This window comes from Phyllostomus hastatus, unplaced genomic scaffold, assembly GCF_019186645.2.
Source record: "Phyllostomus hastatus isolate PE091 unplaced genomic scaffold, TTU_PhHast_1.1 phas_scaffold_129, whole genome shotgun sequence".
NCBI classification, from domain to species: Eukaryota; Metazoa; Chordata; class Mammalia; order Chiroptera; family Phyllostomidae; genus Phyllostomus; species Phyllostomus hastatus.
The window spans coordinates 9,087,257-9,110,717 of NW_025334009.1; the positions used below are offsets into that span (position 1 = coordinate 9,087,257).

The 23,461-nt window shown below is 52.0% G+C and overlaps 1 protein-coding gene across 2 annotated transcripts in view; it reads left to right on the forward strand.

Moving 5' to 3' along the window:
- Positions 1–23,461, forward strand: part of ULK4 (unc-51 like kinase 4) — a 311,597-nt gene that overhangs the window by 147,921 nt on the left and 140,215 nt on the right. The gene's annotated exons all lie outside the window — the stretch shown is intronic.

The window sequence follows — 23,461 nt, forward strand, 5'->3', positions numbered from 1 at the left end:
CTACCTCAGGGTCTTGGCTTCGACTATGTCCCCCCAGTGGGAGAATGTTCTAGAATGTTCTTCTGCCTCTTAAGATGGCCGAGTGCACCTTGCCCGTCAGCTTTCAGATGGTCTCTCTCGGCCTCATCTAAGACTGGGCCATGCCTGTCCATCTGGCTTCGCCTACCGCCTGGCCTAAGTAGCCTTAGATGTCAAGTGGCCACTCATTACGTGTCTGTTCAGTAGCTCAGACAGAGGTAGTGCATTTTTAAATGTACTGTATTTTGTCAAGTACTTTTTTGCCCACATGTTTGAGGAAAAAATAAGGATGCGCATTGTACATGGGTATAAAATATTACACACCACAGGTACATCATGGGCAGAACAATCCCTTGTATAATGCGCATGAACACGTGGTGTGCATCACACACGGCAAAATGTGTAGTTCTAGATTCAGTGTGCAAACATTTAAAAAAGGTGTTTACAGAGGTATTTGCAAATGAAGTTGGCGTGTAGCTTTCTCCCTCTGCGACTGTTTTAAACTTTTTTATTTTGAAATATTTGTAGCTTCACAAGAAATTGCGCAGAAAGGTAGCACAGAGGTGTCCTGTGTACCTCGCTGCTTCCCCAGTGGTTACATTTTCTGTAACTGTAGTGCAGTGTCAAACTAGAACATCAGCATTGCTACACTGTATCTGTGTAGCTCAACTGATACACATTTTTTGAGGTTTGTTTTATGGCTAAAGATATGGGCTGTCCTGGTTTATGTTTTGTGGGTGCTTGAAATGAATATGTATTCTATTATTTGTGAGTGTTGTGTAAATGTTAATTAGATCCTGGTAGTTGATGGTGGTGTTGAAGCTATAGGGACGGGCATAAATAACACACCCCCTTTTTTTATTACAAACTCTTTTATTACAAAATCATAGGCATGTAATTCTGTTGCATAACAATGTCACACTCAAGCACACCACATGACATTTTAGGTGAAATGTTCAAATTAAAACTATAAATTACTGCACCCATGTCATTACCCTGCCAACCACACTCCAGCAGGCGTTGCTTCTGCTGGACCCTGCATATCCGTGCTGATTTTCTTCCTGGTTACTCCACCAGCTGACGAGAGAAGCGGGGCGAAGTCTCCAGTTGACTCTGGATTTGCTTACTTCTTTCGTGTCATCTCCCTGCTCGTGGTCCAGTGCTCTGCAGCTCTGTTGCTTGGATTATACATATCCAGGATTGTTATGTCTTCTTAGTCATTTGAATCGTCGTTTTATCATTGTCACCTTATCATTACATAACGTCTCTCTGTGTTTCTTCTAGTTTTCTTTCCTCTGGAGTCTATTTTCTGACATCAGTATAGCCACACCCATTTTCTTTTGATTAGCGTTTGCACGGTATGTCTTCTACCACCTTTTAATGCTCAACCTGCCTTCACCGTTTGGTTTCAAATGACTTTCTTATAGACAGCATGTAGTTGGGTTATTTTTTTTCTGAACCCACTCTTCAGATCTGTCTTCCGTGGTTTATTTGGACATTTTATATTTAATATAATTACTGACGTGTTAGGTATCACATTTGCCATTTTACTTGTTTCCTTGCTTGTCTGTTGTTTGTTACCTTTGTCCTTCCTTCCTTCCTTCCTGTGGATTAGCTGAACAGTTGTAGATTCCATTTTGATTTGTCTTTGAGTGTATCTGTTCGCGCAGGCTTACAGTGGATACTCTCGGCATCGTACACAATGTAGAGGCGTAAGTTAAAACGCTCCACCAGGCCTGTCGGGCAGTGCCGGGGTTAGACAGGCGGGTGAAACACGGGCCTTGGCCTGGGGAAGCTCCCCGTTCCGGGAGAGGCAGGCATGGCTCAGCAGTGCTGGTGCAGAATAGTGTGAATGACAGCTGGGGCACGCAGGGGGCCCGCTCTCAGACGCGGGTGGTTTGAGCCCCTTCAGGGAAAGGGGGCACTGGCTGGGCAGCGGGGAGTGAGGCTTGCACAGTGGACAGGGCAGTGCCTGCCCTTCCTGGGCTGGAAGACACTGTGTTCTCCTGTCCAGGCTGACTACCCATGATGCCGCTCTTCTTAGCTGTCTCTTCCCGAGAATGACTTGGCTCCTGTGACCAGTGAGACGCCTTTGTCCTGGGTGCTTCCTGGGTGTCCAGGAAGCACCCTGTACTTCCTTACTCCAGGTAATCCACGCCACCACGTGGATATTATTATTATTATAAATATTATTCTCTTATCTTTTATAAAAGGACAGTTCTGACTAACCAGTTTTACAGGGTCACATTGCTAGTAAGTAGCAAATCTATAGTCAGATTGTAATGACCCAAATCTAGTATGAATAGTCTGGAGTCTGTTAGATGTCAGGCGTGGCGTCTGATCCTTCCTTTTTTTTTTATTGTGTTTTTGCCATTACAGTTTAGTCCCCTAATGCCTCCTCCCCCTGCAGTCACCTCACTGCTGTCCATGTCCATGGGTCCTTTTCCTTTTTCTGACAGTTTGCAGTTTTATGCTTGTTGTGCGTGACTTGTTGCCTGAAGGTCCACCACTAGGTCACTGACTTAACGCAGCAGAGCTGGGCCCCGGGGTCACCCCCGACTGGCATGCAGCCAGGCGCTCGGTGAGTGTCTGCGTGAATGAGCGAGGGCAAGAGGCTCAGTCTGGTAGGCGGAGCTGTCTTGGGCCCACGCGGTGAGAGCCCTGTCCGTGCGGAGGAGTGTGGGCTCTACCCCAGGCCCTCCGATGAGGCTTGGAAGAATAGTAAGCATTCGGCATCATTGTTTCACTTAGAAAGCTCTGCCTAGAAACCGTTTGTGTGGGGAGCACATTTTAGAACATGGGACCAAAGCAGTGTTGAAGCAGATCCTTATTTTTGCAGATGTTAACCAGCAGTTGTTATTCACTAACTTCCCCACTTCAACAGTGCCTTTCCTGAGCAGCCTGTTAAAACATCCATGCAGATTCTCTCCTGTGTTGTGGGTTGAGGAGGGCCTTCAGCATTTGCCTCACCTGCCATCATGTCCACACCTGGATGTCTGAAACCTGTGATACAATAGGTTGCAGGGCAAGGGGAACTGAAGGTTGGAGGCGGAGTTAAGGCTGTTAATCAGCTGACCCAAAGATAAGATTATCCTGGGTCGTCCAGGTGGACCCCATGCAATCACAGGCGTCCTGAAGTGTGGGGGGAGGAGGAGGTAAAAGGAGGAGTTGTGAGCAAACTCACCTGGGCACGCCCGCAGCCTCGGGACGCTGGCGAGGGGAGAAAGGAGCCACCAGGATGGAAGTGCAGCCCGGCCAGCCCTGGACCCTTAGTTCCGCAGGACCCACGTTGGGCTTCGGACCCACGTTGGGCTTCCGACCCCCAGCACTGTAAGATAACAGATTTACAAACTTCGTGGTGATTTTGTTACAGTAGTAATGGGATGCTAACAAAATATCGCCTTGTGTGTGGTATACTAAGCCTCCCATGTAAGCAACCATGAGGAATAACATAAAGCAGTCTCTGTAGAGATTAACTTTGCTGAGATTAACTATGAAACCTGCCCGGGCACTGTTACGTCGGTGCATTTGGTGGGCGATAAAATCATCCACACGTAGTTGACGTTTTCTTAGATTAAAATTCACCTTAGGATTCTTGATCTAAATTGGTCAAAGCAGATATGACATTCTTTTTCTCTTGTTCCGATGCTGCCCCGACATGCCCCCCACGTGAGTAATTCCTGCTGCGCCCCATGACTGTGGCAACTCCAGGTTTCGCTGTAAAAGTGATTTATGTCGCACTCTGTCACGGGCTTTCCCTCGAAACACATCACTTGTGTGTTTGGGGAGGTTGCTCGTACGTGACTTTCTGTCTGGTCTACTGAGATGTTCTGTGCTGAACTGAAGTACTGGGTTTTTATTTTATCTCACTCTAAAGTGTCTTATCTGTTTCTACAGCTCCGGTTGAGCCACTTTTTAACAATTAATGTTTCAGACGTTTTGGTTTGGGAGGTGGGCAGTGCTGTACAGCTGTTGAGGTGGAAGGCGGTGGGGGGCCGGCTGGGGCACCTGTTGTGCTTAGTTTGTTTTTTTACTATTTTCCCTGAGATGTGCTGTGAATTGTAGACCTCCGAGGTTCTCTACTTCCCAGAGATTCTCCTCCACCTCCCCAAACCCTCAATAATATCTAAGCTTGTGTTTTGAGGAGCAACCTTTTTTTTTTTTGGCCTCCTTTGCAGGGGTGTCAAACTCATTTTCACCGGGGGCCACATCAGCCTCGTGGTTGACTTCAAAGGGCTGAATGTAATTTTAGGACTGTATAAATGTAACTGCTCCTTAACTAGGGGCAAGGAGCTTGGCGCTGCCACTGGGTAGAAGCAAGGTTGGCCCGAGGGCCTTGTGTTTTCCACCTGTGTTTTAAGGTGTCCGTGGTAAACAAGCCTCTTGGGGTGGTAATCAGGAGGGATTGAACCTGAGAGGTGCTGTCTCCTTCGGACGGGCCTGGGAGCCTGCCTGTCCCTCATGGGTTGCACCTGCGGCCCAGTCGCTAAACGATGCAACCTGGGATACGCTGCAGGGGGTGGGCGGTGCAGGGAAAGGAGAACGAGGTGCAGAAAGCCCCGTTTCACTGGAGATGTAGTAGACAGATGTACAGCTTTCCATGCTCTGGTCCGTGCCAAGCCCTTTAGGAAGCAGGAGCACCCTACATCAACACTTCTAACAACTCCGTCTTGTCTCCCACGTTACAATGGTTCTGTTTTTCTTTTGACACGCCTGTTGCATCCAGCTCTTAATTGTGTAACAACTGAAAATGTACAGCAAAGTTCAAAGAAGAAAATAGAAATTAGCTGTAACCCCATGTCCAGAGATAATCATAATTTCTTTTTTTTTAATTTTTAAAAAGATTTTATTTTTTTAGAGAGGGAAGGGAGGGAGAAAGAGAGAGAGAAACATCAATGTGCGGTTGCTGGGGGTCATGGCCTGCAACCCAGGCATGTGCCCTGACTGGGAATCGAACCTGCGACACTTTGGTTCTCAGCCCGCGCTCAGTCCACTGAGCTGTGCCAGCCAGGGAGATAATCATAATTTCTTTGTGTATTTTTTTGTGGGTTTGCTTCTATGTTTATCTCTATATAGAATTTCTGTTGTAGCTATACAGAGTCTGGCACAAAGAACAGCCCCTTTTTTATTAGAAAATCTTTTATTACAAAATCATAAGCGTGTAATTCCGTAACATAACATCACACTGAAGCACAGCATACGACAATTTAGGTGAAGTGTTCAGATTGCTGTCCTCCTCGTGTGAGACACTCACGTGCCCTACCAGCCACACTCAAGCAGGACTTACTTCCGCCGGACCCTGCAGCTAAGAGCTGCAGTGATTTCTCTGTGTGGTTCTGACGTGTGTGCCTCTCAATTACTGTGAAATTCCCTAGCTACGCAGTTCAGGTTTCCCTCACCGTGGTGCATCGGCTGGGCAGCTGGATGCACTGCAGACGTCACCGCCCACTCTGCAGGCAGCATCACCGAGTGAGTACGTGGTGATGGCCCCTCCTTCCAAGTCTGTCGGCGGCTTGTCCCTGCACAGCACTTCGAGCTCAGGTGGCAAATTGTGTAGTTGTTTCCTCCTCAGTTCCCAGGGAGGAACCCGCATGGCCTTCTACAGAAACAGATAATTGCCAAGGGATTGGCCAAGGGAGAGAAAGAGCAAAGAAACAAGAAGTGGTCATGCTGCGCCCTGCGCGGCTGAGCAGTCGGTTAGAGCATCGTTCCCTTGCGCCGGGGTGGTGGGCTTGGTCCCCAGTCAGGGCGCGTGCAAGAGCTGGCCAGTGGGAGCACGGATGGATGGAACCACAGATCGATGTCTGTCTGTCTCTCTAAGATAAAAAATAAATATTTTTAAAAAAATCAGTTGAAAAATCAAGAAGCAGAAATGACAGAAAGAATGCACCTAGAGGCAAAAATGCTAACATTGCTGTTATTAATGTGCTCATGCACGTAAAGGAAAGATAAGGAGGGAAATGCAAGTTTTTAAAAATAAGCACATAGTTGTATCTAAATTGCTTTTCAAGGTCATCCACGTTATCGCCAATATAGATAATTTAATCTTTCAATTCTAGAATGTCTATTTGATTTCTTAATAAATTCTCATTTTTGGGTGAATTTCTTCATTGTTTCATCCACTTTCCCACAATTGATTACAGTATTCATAGTCATTTCAAAATTCTTCTCTGATAACGTCAATATCTGTTTTTCTTTTAATATTGGTCAAACTTTGCTTCTTTGCATGGCTAGCAATTTTTAATGGAAAGCTAGGTATTTTATGTAAAAACTCCAGAGGTTACAGACGACACCAGGTCTTCCATCGGAGCCCGACCTTCCCCCACGTGTTTCTTAGGCATTCGGGGTGGAGGGCCAACCTGCTCAGTCCGATTAGGAAGTGGGCAGGACGGGGCTGTTCTGGGGAGACTCGGCTAGAGCTGAGCTCCCGTGCAGTCTCGTCCTTCCGGCGTGGCTCTTCTGGACTTTGGAGACCACGCGGGCGTCTGTTCCCTTGACCCCGCAAGACGCAAGAACGGACAGGTTCAGCTCCGCCCTTCAGACTGCCAGCCGACTTCTCACACCTAATGCCTCCTGTCCTTTAAAAATCTGGCAGATGTCTTAAGGGAGAAACCGTTCGAGTGCTTGGCATGGCTTCCTCTTCTTGAGTGGTTGTTGTTTCTCAAGTACTGCCGGCTGCAGGAGACTTAACTCAGGCGTGTACAGACCGTTCCAGCCCCTCCGCCTTGCGCAGCGGCAGAACCCAGCACAAGTTTCGGGGGTTGGGGGGGGTGCTGCTTTTGCATGGAGACCCTGCAGGCTTTCTGTGTGTTGTTCCAGCCCCATACAACCTCGAAAACCCCTGTGGGTTTCTCATGCCCTGTGTGGACGCCTTCCGTAGGCGCTGAGAGTCAGCCGTTGTCCAGAACCAGCCAGTGCCCCTGGGGAAAGGTGACTGGAAGCATTGTTCTGCTCGGGAAAGGGGTCCACTTTCCGGAGTTTCAGTTCACCTGCTTCTCGGCGCTTCTGTTGCTTTCTGCTAGCTCTACAAATAGGATTTTATGATCCTATTTATCTGGAGTTTTCTTGTTATAAGGGGATAGCATTAGCCAGTGTAACCTGTTATATCCTACCAGAGGCAGGTGACATCTAATTCGTTAAATTCTCCTTCTACCTTTTTTTTAAGAATTTTTAAAAAGATTTTATTTATTTATTTTTAGAGAGGGAAGGGAGGAAGATAGAGAAACATCAATGTGCGGTTGCTGGGGGTCATGGCCTGCAACCCAGGCATGTGCCCTGACTGGGAATCAAACCTGCGATGGTTTGCAGCCCGTGCTCAATCCACTGAGCTATGCCAGCCAGGGCTCCTTCTACCTTTTTAAGTTCCTTCCCTTCACCGCCTTTAGTGAGCTACACTTTCTCTAGCTTTAAAAAGCTGAGTACTTTGTTTTCTTATTTGTATCGTTGCAGGCATCTAATGCTGTATACGTATTTTCCTCTGATAATGGCTTTAGCAGTATCCCATAGATTCTAATATGTTAGGATTTCATTGTTCTTATTTTTCATAAAATTTTGCATTTTTTTTTGGTTTGATTCTCTCTCAAAAGCTTTAAATAGCATTGAAGAAAAGCTTGTGTGACACAGAAACAGACTCATAGATTCAGAGAGCCAACCGAGGGTTGCCAGATAGGAGGGGGGCCCGGGGGGATGGGTGGAAAGGGGGAAGGGGTTAAGAAGCGCAAATGGGTAGTCACGGAGCAGTCACAGGGCTGTGACGTGCGGCCCAGGGAATGGAGCCAACAGTGTTGTGATGGCTGTGGTGTCAGATGGGCACTAGAGTTGTTGGGGGAAACACGTCGTCAGTCGTGTAATCGTCTGACCTCTGTGCGGGTATGCCTAGCACTAGTGTGAACTAATATACAATGCTAACTGTAATGGAAAAATAAAAGCTTGGTTTTTTTTGTTAATTTTTAGTATTAGCGCATTGAATACATTTTTATTTGGGGGGAAATTTATTGATTTTTTTCTGTATGGGCTGTTGTGAATTCTCGTCAATTTTCTGTGTGCACGTAAATTGTCCTCTCCCATTCCGTGTAGAGCTCAGAGCCTGCCACGTGCCCGTGAGGTAGGCCTTATGGAGCGTGTTGTCGTGTGTGTCCTTCCTGGTGTTTCCTTTCCTCTTAGACTGCGGGGGAGGGGGGATTGTGGTGACCCGTCGTCAGTGCGTTTCTCTGTGTTTCCCTCACTTCTGGTTTACGAGAGCTGTTGCTGTGTTACTGGGCTTACGATAGGTTTATTAAATTTTGTGATTTCTAGCTAGCATTTTTGTAAGTTTGCCCTCCATGGTATTGTTTTGTTCTCTCCCTCTAGATCTTAATACACAGTTAGGGTGGCAAACAGGCGTGGGTCTGTGTCTGTTCGGTGTGTGATGTTCCCCCAGCCTCCTCCCCCACGGAGCCCGTTCCTTCTGATCCTGAGTTTTCTCTCGTAGCTCCTTGAGTTCTTCGTGCCCTCCATCGGGATCGAACCCAGGGAATCGTTTAACGAGTGAAGCATGATTCCGGTTAAGCTTGCTAGCTTCTTCTTGGTGACACTTTTTTGGAAGTAGACATCCTTCGGAAAGGACATCGAAAACCCCAGCTGCGTATGCAGGGCTCCCGGGGGCCCCGTCTTCCCCCGCTGCGAGCCCCTTGCCGGACTGATCAGAGTCCCCGCCTCGCGTCCACCAGGGTTCAGGCCTCCACGCCTACACACGAGTGTCCCGTGGGAGCACACAGCCCAGCGGTTTGGTCAGTGGTAACAGAGGGCCCGCACGTGGTGCGAGTCCCTCCAGGGGTCGGGAGAGGGGGCCGTGTGCAGGGCGGTGGGGCCTGAGCGGGCGGTGACCCGCAGTGCGGGACCCACCGGCCCTTGCGGCGGGGACGGTTGTGGCTCCCTTTCAGCCGCCTGTTTCTCCTTTTTAGCTAAAAGTGTTTCGTGAGTCCCCGAACTTGGCATGGCTGGTCACGGGTGAGGAGAGGGCTGAGACAAGCCGGCACGGAGTGGGGCTGGTGGAAGCTCTACGGCGTTACTGGCAGGGGGGGTGCGTGGCTGCCCGCCGGGACCCCGGTTCCCGCGTAACGCTCCTCACTCACGAACACAAACGCCAAATGCGGCGTTCCTCCGTCTGCATAGCTGCTTTCCAACGGCAGTGGGGGCAGAATTTCAGATGACCCTTCAATTCTTATTAACCCCACGGGGCTCCGTGTTGGAAAATAAATGAGACTTATTTATGCTTGCAAATCCAATTGCCTATAAAAGGTTGTTGCAATAGACAGAGGCAAAACCATCATAAAATAATTTCGCGAATATGGGAGCTAAGAGTATGCTTAATGGAACATGATTAGACTTAATTTCCTTACTATTTCCATCATTAAAGCTCCATTATCTTTTCTGGGACCTCATTTAGGCGTCCGGCCACACTGCGGCTCAGAGGCGTTGGCGGGCCACGCAGAAGCCCGCAAGCCCCGTGAAAGTGTGAAAATGGCTAATAACACGCTGTTCTTTCATTTCCGCTGTTTGATGTCCACGTCGCACGTCCAGAGTCCCACATATATTCTCTTTCTGACCCCGTCTCTCGAGAGCCATCAGGATCATTATCTCCGAGCCTGCACACGAAAGGAGTTTGATTCTAGAGTTGAAAACAAAACGAAGGCCCCCGGACAAGGGTCCCTGAAGTGCAGGGGCGCCGTGGACTTGTAAGGACCTCTCGAGTCATCCCTTTGCCCTCAAGCGCACCCACGGCGGAACGCTATTTGTACATAAGGACAGAGTCAGTAACAGTGCTGGCCTTTGTGCACATCACGGAGCCTCACAGGCAGGGACAGGGAAGACGGTAGGCCTTACACACCTGCCCCGGAGGTGTTGCGGGCTGTATTCGGTGTAGTTAGGGGCAGACTGCCGGCCTTTCTGGGCAGGTTGAGTCCAGTTAAGTTAGGTTCAGCCTGCGGTCGCGGCTTCGAGACCCACAGGCCAGGTGAAAGGAGAGAGTGGGGTGTAGGAGGCGGTGGACGTGGGCCGGTCAGAGGTGGGGGAGGGGCAGAGAGGAGCGGGCATGGAGCGAGGCCCCAGGGAGCGGAGCTGCCCCGGAGGGTGACGCGGCGCTGCTGCCCCTGTGCGCTCTGCGCAGAGATGACGCAGCCCGCAGCCGTGATCTGCAATGACCACACGTTTCTGGTTTGTGTTGAACTGCACTGGATCCAAAAGAAACGAACTTCCGAGGCACTCCTCGTCAACCGAGATTGAGTGTGTGGATTTCAAACACCTTAGCCAGCCTGTCCAGGGCCGTCGGCCTCAGTGTGCTGGCCCATGTCTCTCAAGTTCAAGTTCCCAAGTCCCTCGGTCTGTGCTCTCCCTCGAGTGCTAGCGCTCGCTCAGCCTCCCGCCTGGTTCGGTTCCCTTCTCCTTCCTAAAGCCTGTCCGCCGCTCCCAAGGTCTCAGTCCCTGGGGTCTCAGAGCACCGCTTGCCCGGACCAGCAGGTGATGCTGCCCCTCAGCCTCTCCTGGGGTCTGTCCTATCCCCCCCAACACGGAAGCTCCCCAAGGGCAGGTATCTCGGTGCAGGGTTGGGCCCTTCAGCAGACCTGTGGTGGGCCTGGCGCAGCGGGCCTTCCCTGCAGACCACTGAAGGAGCGGCCTTCTTCTTTCATTGTTTCCCGTCTTCAAAATGGTAGCATTTTCTTCTGAGATACAGAGGGGTGTCAGCTGCGCAGATGGCTCAAAGCGACAGATCAACAGATTGTTCGCATGTTACTCTGTAAAGGTTTTCATTATGTCTGTGTGTATGTTTTAAAGTTTATTCATTTCACATTTCTAAAGAAGATTCATTTATTTATTTAGACAGCGGGAGGGAGGGAGAAAGGGAGAGAAACATCAGTGTGTCGTTGCCTCTTGCATGCCCCCAACTGGGGACCTGGCCCATAACCCAGGCATGTGCTGTGACTGGGAATCGAACTGGTGACCCTTTGATTCGCAGGCTGGTGCTCAATCTACTGAGCCACACCAGCCAGGGCCACGTTTTTTACAAAAATGTGGGAACTTAGTCACAATCCAGGCATTTTGTCCAGATCAGTTCTCTTGTTTTCTGTCATGTAAAACCCTGGGACTGGGAGGACAGTGATTCATAAACTGTCTTCTTCCCTCCGTCCCAGCGTCCGTGTGACGTGGTTGGACTTCATGGCCCCTCAGCCGCATCCTGGTATGCAGGGTTCTTCCAAAGGGCTGAAGTAACTCAGGATTCTGAGGATTTCTTCTCAATGTATCACCACTTTGTATCATTTCCTGGTTGATGAGTGAACATCCTGGGAAGGGGGGTGGGTTGCAGGAGCACCAATTGATGCTAAAGCTTGTATTTCACTGCTCTCTGCCACCATCCACAAATAAATATTTAAGATACTGCGCAGGACTGTTTTGTTTCGATATAGTCATGAAGCTTAGAAACTGTTTGATTTTTATCGTACTTCTCACCCAAGGATTCATTGGAAAGACCTAGCGCTGGGTTTAGCATGGAAGGATGTTCGAGCAGAGAAGCATCTTAGCTCGAGCCCCAGGCAGATCCCTTCTCCCGGGGACCCATTTCTGCATCTGCAGTGGGCGGTGCCTTTTCTCCTGCTGCCGGCCCCCCGAGGGGCCCAGCCTGCATATTGCACCAGGCTGCAATATGACGCACCTGGGCGCTCTGTCCCTCCCGGGAGCTGCAGAGCAAAGGCTCCCTGGCGTCGTCATGGCCTCAGACATCGTGTTTCCAGCTGCCCGAGGTTTTGTTCCCTTCTCTGCCCTGGATGGATCTGGTGACAGGGACTCCGCTGTCGTGGCTCGGAGTCATTGCTGTGGACGTCTGTCTTCCTGGCGGAGCAGAGCCTGTGCTCTCAGAGCATGGTGACATGAGATGCTTCAGAATTGAAGCTATATTAGTTATTCATTCTGCTGCCAAGACAAGGTTGTGTGTGTGTGTGTGTGTGTGTGTGTGTTGTTTGGTTGTTAAACTTGTAACTTGTGCCCTGGGAGATAAGGTGCTAAGATTAGCCAATAAGACAGACATATGATAACACCCAGTCCTCTGCAAATGGCATGAGTATGTCCCCAAAGCTCAGGGGCGTTTCCCAGAGATCAGCACCCCCCTGTCTGAAGCCCACGTGAACACAGCGCGGTGAGCTGCCGCCAGTGCCCGCCTGCTGCTGCACACACTAGCGCAAGGAGGGCTCCTGTGCCAGCCAGACAGATGGGGACCACACGGCGAGTCTGCAGCTCTCATCCGAATTCATGTGTGGGAAGGGCTGGGTCATGACCACTCTGTGCACTCACAGAGTGGGGAGCCCGGGCGAGAGCAGGGCAGCAAGGAGGCAGTCTCATCACGTGCGCCCCAAGGATCGAGAAGCAGCTTGAAGGGCCTGGAGTTGAGGAGAGTCCGCGGCTTTTCTGCCCCCGTCTGTCGAGAACGCCGTGGGTCAGCACGGGGCACCAGCGCTGCTGTCACTCTGCCCCTCCCCGAGAAATGGACGCGCCTCCCTCTGAAATGCTGGTCAGCACTTGCAGGGACCCAGCGGCCAGACAAATACTAGGTCTGTCAACTCCCCTTTGGGGCCAGGTTGAGGTGAGCAGCCGCCGAGTGATGCACAGACCTGTAGATCTTGCACCTGCCAACGAGGGGCTGTACCCCGAGTGTGGTGCCTCCGAGCACACTCTTCCTTCTGGGGGACGTTATCTGTCCCCGCTCGGTCCGTCCCCTCCTTTCCCCCTCCCTCGTCTTTACCCCTTCATCTTAGCACTCATTCCGACTTCTGGTTTTCTTTTTGATTTGCACGAGGAAAACCTAACAGACCCATCCTGACGTCTAAGCCCTCGAAGCGAAGCCCAGGGACTTCTCCTGGACTTGGGGGGCACTGTCGCTCTGGTGCAGAAACAGTGGACGTGACCACATGGGCACGAGTTCTGGAGACCCAGCGTATAGCCAGGACCCCCGTCGGTATCTGTCCCAGAACAGTTATTGAAGAGGAGGGTCAGGCTTCCGCTGACATCCCTCGGGGCCCTCAGGAGACGCCCCGCCTGGCTGGGCCTAAGAAGTTAATGTATGTAACCTTTCAGTAGTTCCCCCGGCATCCCAGAAACAGGGCCAGCCGGTCTACGGTCCCTTGTTCCCTTGGTCAGTCTCCTGGCTCGCCTGGAGTCTCCCTGTTCACCTGGCACGTGCCCTGCTTGCGCCCCGTGGGCTTCCCGACCCCTCCTCCCAGGCCTTGCCCCAGCGCACGGCCCCTCGACCCTCCCCATGGTTGTCCGGCATGGCCAGCGTGAACTCGGCCCCGCTTATGCTCATACCCAGGGTCTCTTCTGGTTGCGGCTAGTTTATTGAAATGCCAGTAAGGACACAGTATTATCTAGGACATGAGAAGTTCCTGAGATGACTTCTTTTTCCCCACGGCAACCCGTTTATCCCCTAAGATGGCACGGCTTCAATCATGGTGTGGCCAGAAGGGAGCTCATTAAATGTTCCGAAGCGAGTGTATAATTTATTATCTGAGCGGAGTCTAAGGAAAGGAGAGCTGGTGGCCCTCTGTGGACGTGGAGAACAGAAGCGGTGAGCACGCATCAGCCACCAGGAGCGGGCGGCACAGTCCAGGGTGACTGACAGGGACCGGGGCTGCTCCGCGCTGCCGACTCGCAGACTGGCCCGTCTCTGTGTTTGCGGGTCCCCGATGTCTGACGTGCAACCTCCTCAGGATAATTCACTGGGAAAAGATGCTTCTCGTTTAAAATTAAACTCTGCGGGTTGGCCAGACTCTCCCTGCTGTCTGCAACAAAAAGCGATTGAAAAAAAATCTTGTTGGATCCGGAAAGCCTTTGCTTAGGGGGCCTGGGGGCCGGCAGGCACGCATCGAGGGGTTCCCGTGTCCTCAGGAATAGTCCCGCTGGCCCTTCGCTGTTCGGGGCTAAGAGCTGACCCGCCAAAGAAGGTGGCTGGGTCAGCCAGTCTGCAGCTTCGGGGAGTGGTAATTGTGGCGTTTCTCCGGCGCGTGCAGAATCTTACCCCAGGCACAGTTACCTCCTTGACTCCGTGCGCCTCGATGGGAGTTTCAGAATTGCGAGGGCGAAGCGAGGCCATGGGAAGGGGATGCACTTGTGCGCTGGAGTCCTAGCCCTCCTCCCGACAGGCCTTTCTCTTCCTTGATCTTCAAAGGAGGCCACTAGAGAGGTCTCTGAGATTCTTCCAAAGTCTGTTCGTGGAAGAGTGTTAACAGCTCCGGGTTCGCCAGCTGGTTGGGGGCAGGACAGGAGCTCTTACCTCTTCCCAGCCCAGTGTGCTCTCTGCTTACTGTGCTGCCCCTGATGCACTCCGAACCTGATACCCCTGGGTGAGAGGGACTTCCAGCCGGTTCCCACGGAACCCTTTCTCCTGCAGGATGTACTAGTACCTCTCCGAGGCAGGCACCGTTCACAAGTACCAACGCCTGGTTCACTCCCATCGCAAAAAAAAAAACATTGCTGACTCCCCCAGGACAAGCGCGCCGTAATTGAAAATGCCTTGTGATAATTGTATGTGTTGATCTTTCCGTTCATTTTCACCATGCGTAATATTTTTTCTCTAGAATGGGATATTTGTATTTGTGAGCGATTATCTTTAATGGAGAGTCCCATTAAAACTGTGTCAACATCATTTGGATCTTGGGGAGTGCGCATTCTCCACGCCGATGCAAGTGCTTCCCGAGCCCTCAGCAGATACTTAGCGTGTGAGGGATGTTGTGTGTTTAAAGGAGAAGCATCTGAATTTACCATTCATGGCAGGCATCACTCAAAAGTGAATGGACGCCCAGGGAGAACTTTCGGGGGAAAATCATCTTCATGGTTCTGCTTCCCGCCATCATGCAGCAACTTTCAGATGCTCGATGAACGCTTGATTGCTTCGTGGAAGGCGATTTCTAGTTACTGACAAGTTAACTCTCGAAGGAGGATCCAGCAAGCTGCGTGCCCCGTCCCCAGCTGTCTTCACCCAAGTGCCTTTGAACAAGATTGTCCTTCTGTTCGTTTACCAGGGGCCCCTGGGGACGTGGCTGGGAGTCCTAGTTTAGCCTGCCACGGGCCCGGCAGTGGTCACGGTGCCCGTGGCAGGTGCTGGGAGGAAGGCAGGCGCGGCACGGTGGCAAAGACTGTCCCACATGAGAAGGGCAGTGCCCCGCCCTGTGGCCTCCAGCCTCAGCTGACGACGTCTGGCCTGGATTTTCACGAGTGGGTGTTAGTTGGCCAAGGCTTTGTCTCTGTGAGATGACGACGACGATTGTTTTACTGTCGGACGGTGGCAGGGGTGCGAGGAGAGGGCGGGAGATTGCCTGGATGCACACCTGTGTTCTCTCACCTGTCCCCCCTACCTCGGGCCTGTGTTTAGCTCAGGTAGCATGTGTAGGGCAGACACGGCACAGGGCACAGTCCGTCCCCAGGGGCACCGGCCCTGGCAGCTTCCCGTTGGCTCCGTCCCCAGGGCTCACTCTCTCTCCCCTGAGCAGTGTCGGCCCCGGCCCTGGCCCGCTGCGCCTGCCTCGAGGCCCAGGGCCCTGTCGGGAGCCGAGAGGACGGGAGCTTTCCGCTGGAAGCTGAAACAACAGGAAAGGATGAGACTGGGAAGCAAAGTGACACCGTTCGCCTGCCAGAAGGGCCTGCGGAGCCACCGCCATTGGTGTCGCACGGGGGCGGGAGCCCTAAAGCAGGCTCCGTGTGCCGGTGGGCAGGTGGCACCGGGTGGCCCAGCTGCTCCCTCCGTGCCAGCCGCAGGGGGTCACTAACGACCACTTGTACGCGCTGCCACCGAGGGGCCTCCGCAGGGGCTGCCCGCCAGGTTTAAAAATAATCGGAACGTATTTCTCTCTCGTCTTTAACCAGAACCATGCAGGCCTTCAAGGGATGGCGATCCGAGCAAAAGAAGGGCCTGAATTCTTTTTCTTTTTTAAATCCTCATCTGAGGATATGTTTATTGGTTGAAGAAAAGAGAGAGAAACATCAATCAGGTGCCTCCTATATGCAACCTGACTGGGGATTGAACCCGCAACCTCTCGGTGCACAGGATGGCACTCCTACTGAGCCATCCGGCCGGGGCAGGGAGGGGCTTAGTTCTGTTCCTCCAGGCTTTTGCCTGGCACTGAACATTTGGGCTGTAGAAGGGAGAACACCTCCAAGGTTCTCCCTGAGCCGCCTCCAAGCCCGCTGCGGCCCCAGATGCGCTGGCGACAAGGCAGCGCAGCTGTCTGAGTGCTTCGCAGCTGGCGGAACACACGTCCGGTGGCAGCTGCCCCAGCCCCACCCCCATCGCACCCAGACATTCCCACCTGGACCTCCAGACTCTGACCTTCCCAGGAAATCCGTGCATACATTTGCAAGTGGGTGAGTTAGTGTTAGTGTGAGCCTTTTGCATTTAATTCAGCTCGTGTCCTTCCTCGTTCCTCCTCCTCAGAGTCAGTATTTGACTCTCAAAGTCATGAGAAGATTTCCAGGATCGTGAGGTGACATGTCTCCGGGAGCGAGAGCAGTGGCGTGGCCGTGCCCTTGCTTCAGCCATCTCCTGCTCCTGAGACCCGCCCTGCCTCTGGCCTTTGAATCCACCAGGGGTCTGGACACAAACTGGGCTGTGGGGGGCATGCCTTGCCCCGCCGCCTTGGGCCTGCTGCGGACTCGAATGGCTCCCCAGGCCTGTCTGTCGCCCAAGATCGGAGCCCTGGGACTGGAGCCTGGTCTCTCCTGCTTTGGAGCGAGGGGCCCACTGAGCAGGGGAGGAGGTGAGGGCCGAAGCAGCAACCCCACTGGGAGATTGTGGTGGCTCCAGCCCAAGGCAACAGCCGCCTGATCTTAGGCAGAGGACAGACAGATTCGAGAGGGTGCTCGGGGGAACGGAGGGGCCTTGGTGGGTGATTGGATGTGGAGACGAGAGACAGTGCCCCAGGGAATTCCAAGATCTATGGCTGGGTGGTTGGGCAGGGTGTAGGGGTGTCCATTGAAACAGGAAACAGAAAAGGAGGGGAAAGGAGATGATGAGTTCGCTTTAGAGTGCACTGTGTTCAAGCTTTGTGAGAAGTCAGCAACACGAGAAAGTGTCCTTCCCTCCCGCCCCAATGCAGTCATTTCCTTTGAGTGCCCCGAAGACTCCCCACGGTGGCCTCCTCCACATCTCTCAGCACCCAGCCCCACGGGGAACAGGACCCTGTGTAAAGGAGAGGAGGGCGCAGCTTGCCTGCCTGCCGTGTCCTGGCGCAGCCCCCGTCCCGCAGGGCAGTCCTCGGTTCTTTCCCAGAAAAGCGCGCTGAACCTGTGTCGAGGAGGGTGTGCCGTGTGTTTATGTCCACGGGTCTGTAGACTTCGTGTGCGCCACACCGCGTGCTCCTGCTTCCCGTTCCCCTGGGGCTCTCGAACCTCCTTGGGCTGGTGGTTGCCTTTTGAATTCTGGCCCAGAGCCACGGCAGAAGAGGGTGGCCGTGGCCCTTGGTCGCTTCTCATCGTGAAAGGTTCCTCCCCACCTTGACTGTTCAGACCCCGCCTGCCTTGTTCTCCGCACAAGTCTTTCGGCGCCGTTGACATCCCCCGACACCACACAGAGTCAAGTGTAATGCTCTGTTTACCGTGAGACCACTTCGGGGAAGGGGGGGGGCGGCGACCGTTTCTTGGTCGCGTTTCCTTGCTCTGCCCTTGGTATTTCAGAGCTGTCCTCTCTGCGGCGCTCAGAAGCAATTAGTTTTGAGAAGCCTGATTCTTCAGGGTCCAGTGCTCGCCAGCCTTTCATTTGCTGAAGCTGCTGCACATGTTAATGAAGTTGTTTCATCTAGGTTGCCAAACACTAGAGTTTTGCCGCTTCAATTCTAATTATCTCTATTGGCAAACGCTGCGTTTTATTGGAACTCTCGAGGGCTCTGTTTATTAAACGTCCATACACCATGGCGTCGGGCACGGAAATTAGGTCAGAGGGGTCTTATGGATGTCTTATGGATGAAGCAGTTAAAAGTGTTTTCATCATCATCTTAAAGTGCACCGGGGTGACCTACTGTGACTTTAGGGGTTATCAGTGATGGCTCCCCCTGCCCCCCCACCCCAAGGAGCTCCACTGCCTTCCACACCCGTCAGCCAGTGACAGCGCTAGGTGTCTGAGCAGTCTGGCTGCTGATGGTGGCTCCAGTGTGCATTTTCATCCTTTGGGGCAATGGGCCCTTTCTTCCCTGTAGTTGCCTAACCCTTCCCCCTGGCATCCTGGGCTGTGTGTCTTCGGCACAGTGATAGACAGGGGGATGGGCCAAACTAAGTTTACAATTGTTTGCATGGACAAGAATACAATAAAAATACAGGAATAAACTCCGTTTTGCAGGTTCACAACCGTAAGCCTACTTCTGTCCCACCCTGTACATTAAGGGCTTATATGAAGCCAGGAGGACCCCTGTGGTGGTGGCACGGGGCAGGGCGCGTTGTGTCGGGACAGGAGGGAGGGAGCATGACAGCAGCAGCCCCCAAACAGTGTTTCTGTGCTCACTTCCGCCCCCTGCTGTGGACTGCTTCGGGTTCCTCCCTAGTAACCCCGTGAGTTCTTGGGTGGTGGTGTGGGCTCGCCTGGGGTGTGGCGACTGACAGCCCTCCCTGCTGCCCTGCTGCGGTCCCAGGCAGAGCTGCGTGGTGTTGAGGGGTGTGGTTTCTGCCCCCCACCCCCAACACTGAGCCCCAGCTTCACCACCGCAGAGCTGGGCGAGCTTTCACAAGTCAGGGCCACTAACCAGCGTCCTTATCTGTACAGTGGGAGAACGGTAGCCACTTCTGGGTTTTTCTGAGCATTAAATGAGACCATACAAAGGTCTGTCCAGAAGAAGTCCAGGCATTGTTAATATAATGAGAACGGGTTGCACAACATTGATGTAACCTGGCAGCCAAGGAGAGTGGACTGGAATGCGCATGTGTGAACAATGATGACTTCACTGTTCTAGTCAGTGGGGGTGGTAGATGCCATTGAGTGAGCCTGTGTAGTGTGTGGCCATCTCATTCAAATGGACTGAACAATAAAGCAATAAATCTGCATAAAATTTTGAGTTAAGCTTGAACATTCCTCCACGGAAACAATTCGGATGGTTCAGAAGGCTGCAGCTCCTGGGTAACTGGTGACTGGCAGCTTCATCACAACAATGCACGCACTCATGCATCGCGTCTTGTGCAGATTTTTTTGGCAAAACATCAAACCACCCAGGTGTCTCAGCCCCCCTGCAGCCCAGATTTGGTGCCCTGTGACTTCTGGCTGTTCCCAAAACTAAAATCACCTTGAAAGGGAAGAGATTTCAGATAGTCGGTGAGATTCAGGAAAATAACGATGGGGCAGCCTATGGCGACTGGGAGAACTGTGTGAGGTCCCAAGGTGCCTACTTTGAAGGGGACCAAGATGTCATTGTCCTGTGCACAGTGTTTCCTGTATATTGTTTCTCCTTCAATAAATGTCTGTATGTTTCACATTACTTGGCAGGATACCTTCTGGACAGACCACGTGTAGGTAAGGTGCTCGGGGCACAGGCCACGGCACACAGCGCCACATCAGTAGATCGTCAGCTCTGTCGTGCGGCACCCCGGGGCCCACGTGGATGCCCTGCTGCAGCCTGCCCCTGATCAGCACCTAAGCTGTGGGCGCCTGGGCCCCTGACCCTGCGCCAAAGGCCCTGGTCACGCTCATCACTGGCTCTCGTCTGTTGTCCCACTGTTTCCCTGGTATGGGTTGCAGCGCCGATGGTGTGGAGTTGTCTTACTAATGAGCCAAGAGGGTTAAAAAAAAAAAAAAGGTGCCAGGATTTTATGTAGCCTTCACCCTGGGCTGCAGGCATGCTTTGGAGTGGGGGGCTGTCCCGGAGGAGCGCCTCATGGGATCGCTGCCCTCACCCCTCCCCGCTCTGGTCTGCAGTCTGCGCACCAGCCCGTGGCTCCCCTTTCTCTTGCTCTGGGGACACAGTGTCCCTGTGTGCCCGAGAGGAGCTCCGGCCGCAGGCATTCATTCACCCTCGTGCTTTCTCCCCTCAGACAACCCTCTGCTCCACCCTACGAAGTGAGCGTGGTGTTTTCCGAGGCATAGTTTGTCCCGCAGGCTAATGTGCTTGTGAAACCGCAAGGACGAGCCTCACTAAATGTGCTGAGCGGAATGGCCTCCCCGTTAAGGCTCGTCCCCACCTGGCCCCGTGGGTAGTGATGACAGTATCACTGACGGTGTTCCCTCTGGTGCGCTTCACGTCATGCGACTGTTTCTGTAGCTGGTGATCCGTATTTCGTAATCCGTTCACCTTTTCCACCCACTCCCCCCCCCCGCCCCCGCAACCTGGCAGTTGTCCGATGCTACAGTAGAACAGGAACAATGCGTCCCAGTCTGGCTGTGGGATTACTGCTCCCACCTTTGTCCTCTGTGTCAGACCTTCTCTCCTGAGCACTCGCAGTATAAGGTCAGGGGAGGCTCTTGATAATCGGGGTGCACCTTAGCTGTGCGCCCCTGTGCTGATGGAGTGGTGGGCGGGCAGAGGCCTTCGTTCCGCGGTGCTCTGGGGCCCCGGGCCAGGGGTGTCCGAACCCAGTCGGCCGGGGCACGGTCCTGGGCGCTCAGTGCTCGGAGGTCACGGAGGTTTGGACGGTTGGCGGTGGCACGAAGTGAGACGCCCACACCGGCCGGGGGCACTCACCCTGGGAGCCCGAGGGAACGCCGAGCATCGGCCTCACAACGAGCCAGAAATATTGCTGGGAGCGCCACGGGAAAGGGGCGCTGAATTATTGAAAGGCGCTTGTTGGGACCATCGATCCGCCTCCAGCCCGCTTACCGCCTGGTCTTCTTTGAACAAGGAGTCGCGTGTGCTGTTTAACCGAACGGGGCAAAAAGCAAAGATTTATTAGCTTCTTTTCTTCACAAAAATAGGTTTCCCATGTATCGTTAGTTACTTTATCATGAGTAACATGTCGTGTCACGTTGGGCTTATTAATCACCCTTTCCTTCCAACTAACTGTGAGAATAATGAGACGGAATTGGTGGCAGACCAGCGCTTCCACATTAATCTTCGTAAGCCGGTGTCAGTGCAACAGCCAAACACCGTCACCCGCTTGTGCGCGTGTGTTTCTAGAGAACGTTAGGAATGCATGGGCACCGGTGTTTGGAAAGCAAAGACGTAGGTGAGACTTAGGGGCGCCTGTGGCTGTCCTTGGGTGGACACGTAGTTTCAGAGTCAGGCACGGTGCGTGGTGTTGGGACTCTTGTCAGATTGGGAAACCACGTGTGCCTCAAGGGACCCCTGGCTGCTCCGCTGCCGGTCCTCGTGCTGTGACTTGGGCGATTGGAGCCCCAACCATCCAGAACGTGACCAGTCATCGGAGCAGAGGGGGCGGGGATGATAAAGTTCCCACTGGCCCTTAAAGCTTCTGCCCAAATGAGTTTAATCGGCCAAAGCAAGTGTCATGGTCATTTCTAATTACAAGTGGGCAGGAAGTGACCTCCTGCTGCATACCCAGGAGAGAGAAGCGGCAAATTTGGATGCATTCGTAATGACCAACTCAAAGCCAAAAATGTAGATGATCATTCAAATGGAAAGCTGGTTCCTTGAAACAAGACCAATAAAATGAGACGAAGCTCCGGCGAGTCTGCTCCACGAGAAAGAGGGAGGAGGCAGCGTAGAAGGTAACACGAATATGTTTAGAGGAGATTTGTGAAGATACGAGAGGATGCTGCGCAGAGTTGTGTGTGTGTGAAAACTTGTGCATTTTAGATGCTTTCCTAGGAAGTGGAAATAAACAACATTGGGTCAAGGCATAGATTCCTGAGATGTTTTTCAAAATGTATTTGAAGATCTACTGGTTGCCCTGGCTGGGAGCCTTAGTCAGTTGGAGCGCTGACCTGTGTACCAAAGAGCCGTGGGTTCGATCCCTGGCCAGGGCCTGGATGGTGGGCAACCAATCGATGCTTCTCTCTCATACTAACATTTCTCTCTCTTTCCTCTCCCACCTCTTTTTCTCTTTCTAAAATCAATGAAAACATATCCTGAGGTGAGGACTTAAAAAAAAAAAAAGGTTTACCCGTAAAACTACAGCGAGCCCAGTTACTTTTATTAGTGAGTTCTACCTAATCTTCCAGAAACAGAAATTAGGTGCAGCATTAACATTTGGAAAATAAAATGGATGGACAAGGCTAGCCTGAAATTGGTACTGGAATCAGGTGAGGATGCCACTCATAGGTAGATAACATTTAAGAACAGTGATGCAACTATACCAAAACAAATCAGCTGACAGAACCTAGTAGTATTTTAAAAGAAGAAAGGCGAGTCTGTTCAAATGCCACCTTCTTGAGAGGGTATGCCTTCCTTGCCTTGTTTAAAATCACGGCCTTTCCCTGCGGCCCTCCCCAACACTCCATCCTGCTCTGTTTTCTCCCGTAGCACGCGATGTCCCCCCCTCCAACGTGGCCTGCGATTACTTCCCATGGGGTCAGTTTCTCCCTGTGCTACGATGAGGTCAGCTCTACAAGGGCGGGACAGGGGTGGTTGTTTTAGGTTTTGTCGTTCACTGCCATAAGTCAAGTACCTACAACAGTTAGTAGAGAAGGTTTACAGTGGTTCAAAGGGAAAATAATAAAATAAATAATAAAGAATAGAATAGATAGTAAATAATACAACTGTAAACCTACTTTTGTTCTACCCTGCATTTGTTGCAATAATCAGTGAGTTCTAATGCAGCACGGGACCCTGGATTGGATCCTGGAACAGAAAAGGAATTCAGTGGAAAACTGATGTTTGAGCGAAGTCTGTAGTTCAGTTATGAGGATCAGAGCCACGTTAATTCCTTGGTTTTGATGATGGTGCCGCGGTGAGAGGTTAACATCGGGGGAAGCTGGCTGAAGGTAGATGGAAGCTCGCCACACTAGCTTTGCGACTCCTGTACGTATAAAATGATTTCAAAGTGATTACGTTAAAAATAAGTGAATTCAAAGAATTCCAGGGTGCTTCAGCATTTAAAAATAACGTTTCTGGTCCGATGGCACCTTCTCGGTGAGTCCTGCCCCGACCACACACACAGTTCTGCACGGCCCCACTGCGGTTTCTCAGGCTCTCCTGCTCGCTCTCTGCTTTTTCACCCAAGCACGCGTTACCCTTGAACACACTACACAGTGCACTCACTTATCATGCCTGCTGTTTGTCGTCTGCTTCCGAAAGGACAGGGGACCTGCTTTTATTCACTGATGTACCTCAGGTGTCTAGAACAGTGCCTGGTCCACAGTAGCTATTCGTTAATTTTTTGTTGAGTGAATGAATAAATGGTATAACTTATGTTTTAAAATAGAGCGAACCATTTGTGTGAGTGTGTGTATGAGTCTGTGTGAAAAAAGGAATAGCAAAAGGTCTGGATGGCGCCTGCTCAGTTGATACACCTGTTACTTCTTAGGATGGGACCAGCTCCTAAGAGAGTGGCC